The following is a 13,382-nucleotide window of genomic DNA, read 5'->3' as shown; positions in this document are numbered from 1 at the left end:
GGCACAGGGAGGGAAGAGGAGGAGGAATCATCCGACAGAGCAGCCCATGCAGCGTCAAGGCCTGTAGATGAGGGTCCCCCAAGGAAGGTGGGTCGTCTACGGAAAAGACAGTGAGAGGCAGTGGGCCATGCGCATCTCCCAGGTCACCTGGTCTGGCACCTTCACTTTGTGTGCAACAGCATCACCTCATTGACTGTCCTACTCTCCCACATGGACTTGCTGGTTGCAGTCTGAACAATGATGCCAACCACTGTGGTCTGGACTCTGTTGACTCCAACTGCAAGGCATCACATCTCCCTCTGTGAACTTTGGATTCCCGGCATTTTTGTATAGCACTTATCACTTACTCATGTTTCACGCACAAGATAGATAAATAAACAAAACAATCACAAGTAAAATTGGTGTTGCAGTCATTTAGCATGAGTCAACAACATACGTGTGGGGATACGTCAAATTATGCCAGAGTGTGGAGCAAACTCAAGCCATCCATATACTGGGATCTGAGTCTGGTCGAGGACACACATAGGTCACAATGTATCATCAAATACATACTTGGAGTGCAATACTCACCCGTGATGGTTTCAAGCTGCTGAGGGGGGTGGACTTGCCATACTGCTCGGACAGTTTTGGAAGAGGTTTATGAAGGCGTAGAGGTCATGGGTCATGTGGAGGTTCCCAGGGAGGGAGTACCAGGTCTGTTTGGTGAGGTGGGAGAACTATCTCCCGCATGCAGTTGTACTGTGGATGTGATGAATGGTTCCCAGAGCAAGGTTGGCTGGACAGAGTTGGGGCAATGGGGTGTTGGATGGGAGATGTCCATGTTCGTCTTTGGGGCTGGGGTTGTGTGGTGCCTCCTGAGTGGGGCTTAGGAGTCTGAAGGTGATCCTGTAGTTGACAGTGAGCCTCTTGTAGGTATCTCAGGTGGACGGTCATGTGGCTGTGGCTGGGGATGTTGAGGATGAGGTGTGCGGATGCACCCTGGATGTGCACAAGCCCTCCTGGAGTCTGTCTGTTGTTCCTGCATAGAGGGCATTGCCGTAGTTGAGTCGGATGGTGTTGTGAACCTGGGTGACTGCCTGTCTTGCCTAGGAGTGGATCTATCTGAAGATCATTTGCAGCATGCGGAGGGAGTTGCAGCATGAGGTAGAGATTGTGTTGAGTTGCATGGTTATTGTGAGCGAGGAGTGTACAATGAACACCTGATTGCATGCGTGGGCACTGTGTGCTGGTGCGCTGCCCAGGCCAGTGTGACACAAGGAGTTGTCACAGCTGTAAGGGGACAATCCTCAGATGATGACCTCAGTCTTGTCTAAGTCCAGCCCCAGGTGGCTCATGTTCATCCATTCGTCAACGCACCTCATGCCCTCTTGAAGGTTGGATCTGGGAGTGGCTGGGTCTCTGGTGAGGGTGAGGAGCAGCTGGGTGTCAATGGCATAGGACATGATGACGAGGTTGTGTGCGCATGTGATGGTGGAGAGGGGGGTCATGGAGACATTGAAGATTGTGATGCTGGGAGATGAGCCCTGGGGCATGGGCCCGATGACCCCAGTGTACTACGTTCTAAAGGGGGGAAGTACTTTGCGATTTCATTCTGGGCCCTCCTCTGGATCCCAGTTGGAGATGTGTGATATGACAGTGTGGTAGCACATGGTGTAGAATGCTGTTGAGAGGTTGAGGGGGTGAGGGTGGTGGCCTCACCATTGTTGAGCAGGGTCCAAGATGTCGTTGGTGGTGGCAATGATGGCTGTTGCAGTGGGGTGATGACTGTGGAAGATGGACTGGGGCGGGTTGCCTGGAGGTGTTTGCTTGGAGGGAGATGGTCAATTGCACGCTGAATGTCTTCTTGATGACATTTGCCGGGTAGGGAAGCAGGGTGATGTTCCTATCGACCCTGCGGTACTGTCGTCCATTGTTAAAGAAGGGCCTGGGTCTCTGCATGCCTCCAGCTCCCATGGAATGTGGTGTACTCAAAGGAGACATTCATGACGTGCCGGAGGTGGGCTCCAAGTATGGGGTCTGCTGTGATTGAGATGTTGTGTGGGAAGGGTCCTGAAGGACAGCCGGAATGGATTGCGTACATGAGCCGGGTGGTGTCTTTGCTGCTGACGGGAGTCCAGAACTGAGGGGGGTATGTCCTGTGGATAATAACACTGTCTGCCTCTGTGTGGTGAGGCTGTTGTGTATGGTCATCAGCATGCAGTGGTAGAATGTTGCGAGGGATCTCCTTGGCCTTGCAAGGGTGGGATGTCTTTTGGATGGAGAGCTGGGGTTAGATAGTTCACACACAATGCTGATGAATTCCTTGATGTTGTGTGTGTTGGTGCTTATGCCCTACCTGAAGGAAACCTCTTGTCCGTGCTGATGATATGGTGATGTCTGTGTGTGGCGTGTTTCAGGGCTGAAAGGTAACTGATGGTTGGTTGTTTTGCAAGGTTTGCACGAGAGTCCGGCTAGACCTGTATAAGTCCAGTAGGTCTGCCTTGTCCCAAGTGGCTTAACTGTTGTTGTACTTCACAGGAAATTCCGCCAATGTGGCAAGAGTGTTGGGTCAGTCGCTGATCCAGTGTGTGAAGTTGCAGGGTGTGGCGGTGGCGTTGGTTGGAGTGTCCTGGTCGAGGGTGCCACACAGCTTGTCTGTAGTGACTTAGGTCAAGCAACTCTGGGGGGAGTGTGGGGCAGTGTGTTGCTTGTTGGAGAATTGGATGCAAATGTTGATGTACCAATGAAGGATGGTGGTGCGTTTGTCCTCCAGCCAGAAATTGCTGTCCCCCTGCCACATGTAGCCTGTGTAGGTGAGGGCCAGCGTGCTGTTGTAGTTGTTGATGGCTTAGCGGAATTGTGGGTGTAGGTCTGGAGATCTGTAGATGAGTGTTAGACTGAGGGTGGTCAGGGTTGGTGTGAAACCTGAAGTGCAGGTGCTTCACAATGCTGAGTGTGTCCTTGTTGTTGTATGTGACTCTGAGGGTGTACTTCTGAATGAATTGCAATTTATCCTCCTGGATTGTTGGTGCGGTCCCTGCGGGTGATCTTTTATCAGTCTGTGATGGCAATGTTGAAGTTGTGTGCTGAGGATGTGTTCAACCAGGTTACTGTAATGAAGGCGATGTGTGGGGCTGTTGTGTTGAGGAGGTAACAGAGTCCAATGGCGTGCTGGTGGATGGAGCGGGTGTGCAGTAGGAGGCACATGACCTGGTTGTACAGACATGGTCTGTGAGGCAGGGCAGAGCGGTGTACGCAGTAGGAGTTGCACACACAGCATGTGAAGCTGTTATGTGTGCGCTTAGGTGTTGCCTGATAGCAGGTGGTTGATTGTCTGGTGTTCATTGTTTGGAGGGTGGCTGGAGCATGAGTCTGTTGTGTTACGTGGGTCATGCAAGGACCAGAGGGTCTTGCACTGTGCACGTTGCAGGCGCTGATGGGCGTTGACGGTCCTGCCTTTGGCACGGAGGTGGCGCAACAGTGGCACAGACAAGCTGCTGCCTGCATTAAGAATGGGTGGAGGGAGGAGCATCTGGGAGGCGTGTGGGTTGCAGAATCAGGGCACACGGCGGTGCAGTGCCGCAGGGGAGGCAGAAGCAGGAATGAATGCACACCTGACGGCGGAAGGGGTGAGACACAAGGCAAAAAGTAGCAAGGAGGCAGAAGCAGGAATGAATGCACACCTGACGGCGGAAGGGGTGAGACACCAGGCAAAAAGTTGCAAAGACAAGGAGGTTCGAAACGCACGGTGTAACAGGTGTATGGAAAGGAAGGAGTGTCTGGTTACTCATGGGTCACTCAAAGAAAATGGATGAAAAATCACCAAAAATGATGGGCACAGGATCAGGGACCAATAGGCCAAGCTGCGCCCAGGACACACAGTGTCAGCAGGTGTTGCCTGCCCGTTGTGGGTAGCAGCCTTCACAAATACATACACAACCAAGTACTTCATGCACAATAGGGATTATTAGCCATGAAGAACTTCATGCATGTTGGTAAAATACACATACTCCCATATGCACAACCTTTGTCAATTATTCCATAGATGATGCATGAAAAGTGGCAAGAGATCTGCGGTGACAGTGATGAGGCACATTGTACTGTGGTGAACACATTTACTACACAACGGATCAAGTATGTGTTGAGGCCAAGCTGCATGACCCAATGTCCATGGCCAGTGCCATTGCTCTGAATAAATTAACAGTCATGTAATGAGCTTACCTGTACTGCTGGTGAAACAATGTGCACAAGTCTGCCTGTGACTAACAGGGCCTTGAATCCTCAGAAACGTGCAATGCTCAAAGTGGTCCATCTCCCGATAGCCCCTTGGCCTGAGTAGAAATGACAGACTCAAAATGGTGATCAGGCGAGGGAAGGAAAGGAAGGGAACAGCAGGGAGGGAGATCTGAAACAAAGGTAAACAAGTATAAGGATTCAACACTTCTTGTCACTGAATCACAGAATACCTCAGGACCTATACTGTAAGAGTTACACCTGTAAAGGAAAACAGCCACTTTAACTTAGTTGGGATCACAGTAATGAAAGTGCTACTAGATCTGAGGATCAAACAAGGACATTACTACACACTTACAAAGGAGGATGTTCCTTACGTTTACATGTATTTATCCAGCAGTTATCAACATACCCAAAAATGTCTTAACAGCCATGTAACTGGGAAATTTGAGCTTACTTCTGGACGAGCTCTACAAGCCCCTGCTGTGAAAACAGAGATGAACAATGCATATGAATTCATAGCACATGGAAAGGTGATGAAACACCATAACACACCAAAAATTATGTTGTACGAGTTGCAAAAGAAATGGCCAATATTATGATCCTGTTCCAAGGATTTTGCAAGTAGCACAGGGATGACAGAAGACACATAAAAGGTAGCATAGTATTGCAGCGATATGAAGGAGGTATGACACTCTGCAGGCTACTTCAAGTCCAGTTAAGGCATTCGGTTATCCTGAAAATCATAGTGTATGAATAAGGTCCAATAAGCAGAAATTCAAATGCACTGCAGCGCGACTCACACAAAGCCAACAATCCGTAGTTACCCCAGGGAATCAGTGCGGGTCAAGAATGGAAATTACAGGGGGCTTGGCCAACTGCATGGCTGAGTAAGATGTGCCTCAGCGTAGCTCCCGGCAAAACTGCACCCGATCCGCCGATCTAACTACCTAACAGCCTGCAAACTTCACGAACCTCGGCTAGGAAGGTGTCGGAAGGCGTGAGGCACCTAAACGGACCTTTGGCTCGGCCCTACAGCTATGCGGAGGTGGAATACTCGACGGATTCTCCCCTGAGACCCGAGGCGCCTAAGATGGCAGTGCCCGGTAGCCTCGAGATCCTCGACTGAAGCGGAGGTGAGGCGACTGGAGCGGCGGGAGGCGCGTTCCCCCACCCGCGCGGGAGCGGACGATCCTGGGCCTTGCCTTCTTGCTGGGGGGCCCCCCGCTGCTCCGACGGCCCTGAAGGCGGGAGCGGACCGAGGCCTGTGAAGCCGGGGACTGGATTTGCGGCTGCCTGCTGCCGAGTGCGAGTTCCGGCCTGCGAGACCGGTGCGAGGCGGCCACCCCCCTGGGCCCGGCGCTGATTTGCGGGGGTCGCGGAGAGGCCTGGGAGTTGTGGATGACCTGGCCCCCCTCCCTCGCTAACGGAGGCGACGACGAAGACACACGGGCCCCCGAACAGGATCTGGGGGTGCCAGTTGGACTGGGGCCCTGTCTTGGTGGCTTGCAGATCGTCACCCGCTCCTCCCCCCCCCCTGGTGGGCTCGGGGATCCATCGGAGGCCTTGATTCAAAGGGGGGATCTGGACTAGCGGTGCTCACCCTGTGGAGGGCTCACAAGATGGGGTGTTGTGCCGAGGCGTCAAGGTAGGGCGAAAAGGACACGTGGCCGGCCCCAGACCCTGTGCTGCCACCACCTTGAGAGGCTGAAATCATTGCAGCCCTCCCGCTCCTGTGCCCCGACTGCCGGAATTGGGGACCCCCGGGTGGACAACATGGGCAAGAGGGATCCGGTGCCGCGATCCACCAGGCAGGAATCAATTGAGAACTTCACCACCACACGCACACACAGAGATGCGACTGTGGGGGCCCGGGAACCACACACGGATACCGCTATGCTCCTGGAGGCGATCCAGGCCTCAAGAACTGACATCAAGGACTCTAGAGCAGCCCTTGAAACCAAGATCGGAGAGGTGGGCTCTGAAGTTCTCCTGCTCCGCCAGGATTTTAGGAACTTGTCGGACAGAGTGGGCACAGCGGAGACCAGGATCTCGGAAACGGAGGACTCCGTTACCTCCCTCAAGAAAGATATGGCGGAACTACAGGCCTCACATAGACAGCTGCTGTGGTGTGTGGACGATGCAGAGAACAGGGCTCGCCGAAACAATCTGCGCTTCGTGGGCCTGAGGGAAGGGATTGAGAAGAACGACTCTGCGGCCTTCCTTCACTCTTGGCTCAGGACTATGTTCCCACAGGCTCACTTCTCTAATTGCTTCATGGTTGAGAGAGCACATAGGGCACTCCTGGCCAGGCCACCAGAAGGAGCGAGACCTCGCCCAATCATTGTGAGATTTCTTAATTACGCAGACAGGGATCTCATCCTTAGAGAGGCCCGGAAAATGGGAGAAATCAAGTTTGAGAACACTGTTGTCATGATCTTCCCTGACTACAGCCAGGACGTGCAAAAGCAAAGGCGCTCCTACGACACTGTGAAGGCTAAGCTACGAGAACTGAACATATCCTATATGTTACTCTTCCCTGCGAAACTAAAGGTCCTGTTCAAGGGCAAATCGCATTTCTTTACTCGGCCGGAGGAGGCTTGGCACTGGCTGGAGGAGCGACCCCTGTTGAGAGAGGCGGAGGAGGAGGGTCATAGGATCCGGGATGAGCTGGCCAACTTCAGGAGAAGGCCGAATGGGTCACAGAGATCACGACAACATCGAGCGAGCAGACAATCACAACGGACTCCGTACCCGTCACACCAGAGCGCAGCCGGAGAGGGCCGGGGCGGTGGCGCAGCCGCTGCGGCCGGAGACCCCGCTCGGGGGTCGAGATTCCGGTGCTTGCTCCCTGGATCAGGTAATGTGACGGATCAGGAAGGGGACACAACCGCCTCGGATGTGGAAGAACGCACAGAGCAATCCCTACACCCACTGGCTGTGGCCATCCGAGACTTGGAACAGGGTGAGCCGAGCAACACGGAGGGCACTGAACCTGAGACGCAAGACTCCCACTCTTGAGAGGCTACGGAACTGAGATCCAATTTAGCAGTACTTTGCTTGGGACACGCAAGTAAAGTTTTTTGTTTTGTGGGGTGGGAACACGCCACTTCAGAACGTGATTCTGGACAGCTAGGTATTTCCTAGGTGTGGTTGTTTGAGGGGTGGGCGACAGACCTTGCTCCCTGGTATTCCGAACCGTCGATGGTTGTACGGGCGGGATGGCCGGGAGGTGCAGGTGGGGTGGGGGTGGGGGGGACAGGGGTTGTTTGTGCAGTTTGTTTGTTTATGAAGGGGGAGGGGGAGAGAGGGGAGATGCGGGGGGATTACAGTCATGAGGTTTGGAGTATTTTGTGGTTCTACCGTTGCGAGTGCTTGCCCGCCTGCCTAACCTCACGTCTTGGGGTGCACATGCCTTACTGTTGTACTCATGGTCGCTGAATCACTGAAGGTCCTGACGTGGAATGTGAACGGTCTGGGGAATAAGATTAAGCGTGGCTTGGTGAATAATTTTCTAAAGAGAGTAGGCCCGGACATCATCTTCCTGCAAGAGACACATCTGAGAGGCACGGCCTGCGCATTCATAGCAAGAGGTAGATATAAGGTATTGGGCCATGTGGGTTACACTACTGACTCCAGGGGTGTAGCGATTGTTGCTAAGAATACCTTCCCATTCCATATCACGCGCACGTGGGGGGACCCGCTGGGAACATGTGTGGGTGTACAGGGGACATGGCGCAGGTGCAAATACACTCTAGTATCAATATATGCTCCACCCAAACTACAGGCAAATGCGCTAAAGCTGCTTGCGTCCATACTTTTAGACACCTCAGATACAATACAGATAGTGGGGGGTGATGTCAACGATGTAATGGATAGGGATATGGATAGATCCGGAGTGGCCAGCAATCGGAGTACCCAGACTCCCCTGGCTCAAATGATATCTGAGATGGGCCTGACCGATATCTGGAGGTTACTACACCCACACACTATGGCCTACTCCTTCTACTCGGCAGCGCACAAAGTGTTCTCCAGACTGGATTATGACTTTATGCCTCGACAGGCAATCACTACGGAGGACACGGCGGAATATCTGGCAAGGGGTCTTTCAGACCACTCGCCCTTATTAGTATCAATGGGCCGGCCTGGGGGCAGGAGAGAGGCCACGTGGTGACTCGCCGCTTGGGACTTGGCAAACAAGACAATACTTAAAGGTGTTAGGGCGGATACAAGGGTCTACCTGGCTGAAAATGAGGGGTCGGTGGACTCGGCGGTGACCCTGTGGGAAGCGATGAAGCCGGTGCTGAGGGACAGGATAAGTGGCAGACTGGGGGAGGAGCGGAAGAGGCTATTGGAAGAGGTGGGGACTGTAGAACGCACTATGGTAGAGTTGGAGAGGGAACATCTGCGTACTAAATGCACAACAACCTTGCGTAAGCTGTTGGATAATCAGAGGCGCTATCGGGAATTGGTGTCGGATGAGGCGAGAACACAAAACCTGGCTACCCTGCACCGTCTTTACGACGTGGGGGATAAATCAGGTAAACTTTTAGCCTGGCTTAGTCGCAGAGAGAGGTTGGCGAGGTGGGTGGATGAAGTCACTGATGAACAGGGGAGGATTGTGCGCTCCGACCCACAAATTGCGGACACGTTCGCAACATACTATGAGCGCTTCTACAGGGCCAGACAACTAGGCTCGTGTGAGGACTCACTCCTATATATGTTACAGGTGGACCTCCCCAGGGTAGACGATGAGGCCCTACCTGCGTTAGAAGCCGATATCTCCTTAGACGAAGTTAAAAATACCATTACCGGACTAAAGCCAGGTAAGGTCCCGGGGCCGAACGGCTTTCCCCAGGAATTCTTTAAATGCACGGCTGACATCGTAGCTCCACACCTGAGAAATCTCTTCCTTGAGGCTTATAAAGAGGGTGGTCTGCCTCCTGATCTCACCTTGGCAGCCATAATCCCTATCCACAAAGAGGGTAAGCCACGGGGGGACTATGCCTCCTACCGTCCCATCTCCCTACTGAACACGGAGGTGAAACTCCTTGCCACGGTACTGGCGCGACGCCTTAGGGCAGTTCTACCCGACCTGATACACTTGGACCAAACAGGCTTCCTGCCAGACAGGGCCACAAAATTCAACCTCCCACGCACGCACAACTGGCTACAGGAGGTGAAGGATAGGGACCCCCCACATTGGTTCCTTTCCTTAGATGCTGAAAAGGCCTTTGACTCCGTGCACTGGTCATTCCTTGAGGCCGCCCTACAAAAATTTGGTTTCGGCCCCAAATTTCGCTCCTGGGTACAGCTGCTCTACACCAACCCAAGGGCCAAGGTGAGGGTGAATGGGAAACTCTCCCGCGAAATCTTAATCCAAAGAGGCACCAGACAAGGATGTCCTCTGTCGCCGCTTCTCTTCACCCTGACAATCGAGATACTGGCTGCCAGGATACGGCAGAACCAGAGGATCTCCGGTTTCCGGGTTACACCCGCAGACGACACACAAGAAAAGCTGTCCCTCTATGCCGATGATGTCCTCCTCTATATTGCCCACCCGCAGACCACAGTGCCCGAACTGTTCTGGGAGCTAGACGGCTACGTTGGCTATTCCGGATATGCAATAAATTGGCACAAGTCCGTCCTTTTCGACCCCAAAGGGGACACGAATGAGGGTGCCCTTCCGGATAGGTTGGTGGTGTCTGCGTAGGGCTTCCAATATCTGGGAGTATTCATCACATTGGACAGGGAATTGTCACACTCCAAAAATGTTGAAAGAATACTCGTGAATTCCGTGGGTGATATGTCCCGATGGCGCCAGCTTCCTTTGACCCTCCTGGGCAGGGCGGTGATGTATAAAATGGTGATACTGCCCAAATACTTGTATGCCCTGCAAAACGAATATTACCCGATCCCGGGCGACCTCCTGCGCAGAATACATGCCGACCTTAGATCTTTCATTTGGCTGGGCAAGCAGCCAAGAGTGGCGCTAACTACCCTCCAACGTCACCAGTACAGCAGTGGCATTTCCCTGCCGAATCTTGAGGCCTATTATTGGGCGGAGCACCTGTCCCCCATTAAAGACTGGCTCCATGCCCCGGCGGACCACCCCACGTATGTGCTGGAGCACGCCAAATTGTCCCCACATAATCTGCTTACGTACCTATACGGTGGCCTGACGAGGAAGCCCCTACTTCCGGCCACGAATATTACGCTCCGGGCCTGGAGAATGGCCACGAGACGCATGGGCTGGGAACAGAAGCCCACCCGGCAGACCCCACTTTGGCACTGCGCGTGGCTCCACAAATTACGTAAACTCACTGGCTTCAAGCAATGGGACGACATTGGGATCTCCACGGTGGGGGATGTAATCGCCAGGGGGGAACTAAAATCGTTCGCTACCTTGAGAGCAGAGTATGGGCTCCATCGCTCGCAGTTTTTTAAATACATTCAACTACGTCATGCGTGGAGGGCACAGGCTATAACCTTAGAGGGTCTCCCGGAATATGCACCACTGGAAGGCAGACCACTGCAGGAGCAGATACCCAACAAGGCTGTATCACTTACATACAAAACACTCACAAACAACATGCTGGGGGATCTGGCGAAGCTTAGGAACATGACGTGGGAACATTGGAGGAGATCGACTGATCCAATATAATGTGCTCCACAGGACATACTTTGATAGGGTCAGATTGTTCAGGATGGGAAAAGCACCAGATGATAGATGCCTGCGATGCCTACACGAGGGAGGGGACTTCTTCCATACCCTATGGGCGTGTGATAAAATACAATCCTACTGGACGCTCATCTTTGCCGAACTAAGGGAGGTCCTGGCGGTGCCGCTTGACCAGGAGCCCAAACTGGCCATCTTGGGAATGACTAACGATGTTGATCTCCCCCGCCCTCTACTGATGTTCCTGACGCTGGCCTTAGTAGTAGCGAAACAGGACATTGCAAAATGCTGGGGGGCTGCGCCCATACCCACTATGGAGGACTGGAGAAGAGGATTAGACCTCTACATGGCGGCGGAGCGAGTGACCTATAAATCGAGGGGTTGCCCAAAAAAGTTTAAAAGGGTCTGGTCGAAGTGGAGACAGTATCATGGGCTGGAGAGTGGGTCGGGGGAGGGAGAACTGTGAGCGGGCCTAGGGCTCGGAGGACGGCCGGGGTGGAACAACAGGACACGCTAGGAGTGGGCCTTAATGTGCCAGTCACGCACTACCTGTTTGAATGTCTTTGGGCCAATTGAATACCGGGCACGGGAGGGAGGGCTGGGGCTGGCGGGAACTGTGTATACTACTACCATGACTGTACTGATGAATGTTGATCGCGAAGATGTTCTTTTGATTTCCCTCGCATAGTTCTGTTTGTTGTGGGGGGGAGGGGAGGGGTTCAGATAAAACAAAAAGCAGATGCCCAGATGACTACTATGGACACCCCCTATGCTGAGGCGGTGCTCCGCCGAGAAAGACTTGATGATGCTGATAAACTGACTGTTGCCTTGTGCACTGATGCAAACTAGGGGGTTTCATGATCTCTATTTCATTATATAACTGTTTCTTGCCTGCATAACATTGCTAATGTGGTCTTCTTGTGTCTGTGTATCTGCAATAAAAATTGTTTTAAAAAAAAAAAAAGATTGGAAATTACACATCCCCCGCAAGAGCCTTAAGAAGCTCGTCCAACGAGGGAGGGAATTAGGTAAACACAAGGAAGCCCCGCAAGAGCCAGTCATCGGCTTGTCCAATTGGACTTTGAAATGCCAAACAGAACAAGCTGCTGGGCCGGAACTAAACAGAGAGAGTAACGAAGAGCGATGGCACAAAAGCACCCCATACCATGACCAGGATATGCAGTACACCACAAGAGAATCCTGGAATTTACGGCACCCGACTGGTGCCATCGAAGCTTTTACATTTGCTACAGCGCAATGTTGTGATGTCATCAGCGCAACGTTCTTGGCTTCATGGAATATACATTTCTCATCAACTTACCAAGAAGGCTTGCAAATCAGTGTTCTCTACCGGCCCTGAGGAAGCGACGTGACAGTGACATGACATACTGGCACAAAGGGCAAGGTAACCATACGAACAGACTCACAGGAGAGTTGACAGAACATGTGGTACATACACTGGCCCACTAGTTGAAAAAGGTCTATAGCTTAGTCAAGACTGTGACATAATAATGAAACCCTAAGGTTATATTTCCTTACAAGGCTATGGCCTAAAAAATATATTTATAATGAATCATACTTCCCATCATTTTTTAGAAACATTTATTATTATTATTAGATATATAAAAAATGGAAAATACTTTTTACATTGTAGTGTAGACATGTAATAATTCATGGTCATGATAATCATTATAAACAGTACAAAGTAAAAACATGAGACACAAATGATGATGGCAAGGCGGTAGTGAGACTACGCACGTTTCGGCGAGGTCGCCTTCATCAGGTCACCACCTTAGTGTACTGTAAACAAAATAATATAGGACATAGCCATTATTTAACATATTTAACATATTTTTTGAATTTTGTAAACACAGCTCATAATTCTCCCTAATATTTAAAATAAATAATATAGTGACCGCAGAAAATTAGAAATATATCATATACATAATAAACAAAAAACATATTAACCCGCTAAAAGTGATAATGCAAATCAATGCAGTGATCTGTACATATTTACAGTGTTAAAGAAATTACACAAAAGATAGCCAAAACATATACAAACTGCGATGGAGAACACCAGAATAGCATAGTTAGATCAAAAATCTGTAATTAAAAATATATAGGTTCTAGTAATATTTCCCCTTTGTTCCAATAGTAAGTGGGGTTGGTCCTATCAATCAGATGGACAGCAATTTATCAAGCGGATGGCATACAGAAAGTTACCTTTTATAACCCACCATATCAAAGATACCTCAATGTTACCTGTTACATCCATTAGAGGATGTAATTTCAGACTGCGCACTGTGATATGTAGGTATTCCGATTATAGATGTGTAAAAACTGAAATTGATGAAGAAAAGAGAGAGGAGAAAGGAAAAAGGCGGGGAAAAAAGGCGTATTACTTATATTATATATGAATAAGAAATGATATATCATCTAAAATCACAGGTAACAGGAGGTGTATAATTCAAAAAGTGATGCACTAAGACAT

Source organism: Lissotriton vulgaris, chromosome 1_1 (assembly GCF_964263255.1).
Source record: "Lissotriton vulgaris chromosome 1_1, aLisVul1.2, whole genome shotgun sequence".
NCBI lineage: Eukaryota > Metazoa > Chordata > Amphibia > Caudata > Salamandridae > Lissotriton > Lissotriton vulgaris.
Note: the sequence above shows the minus strand (reverse complement) of the source record.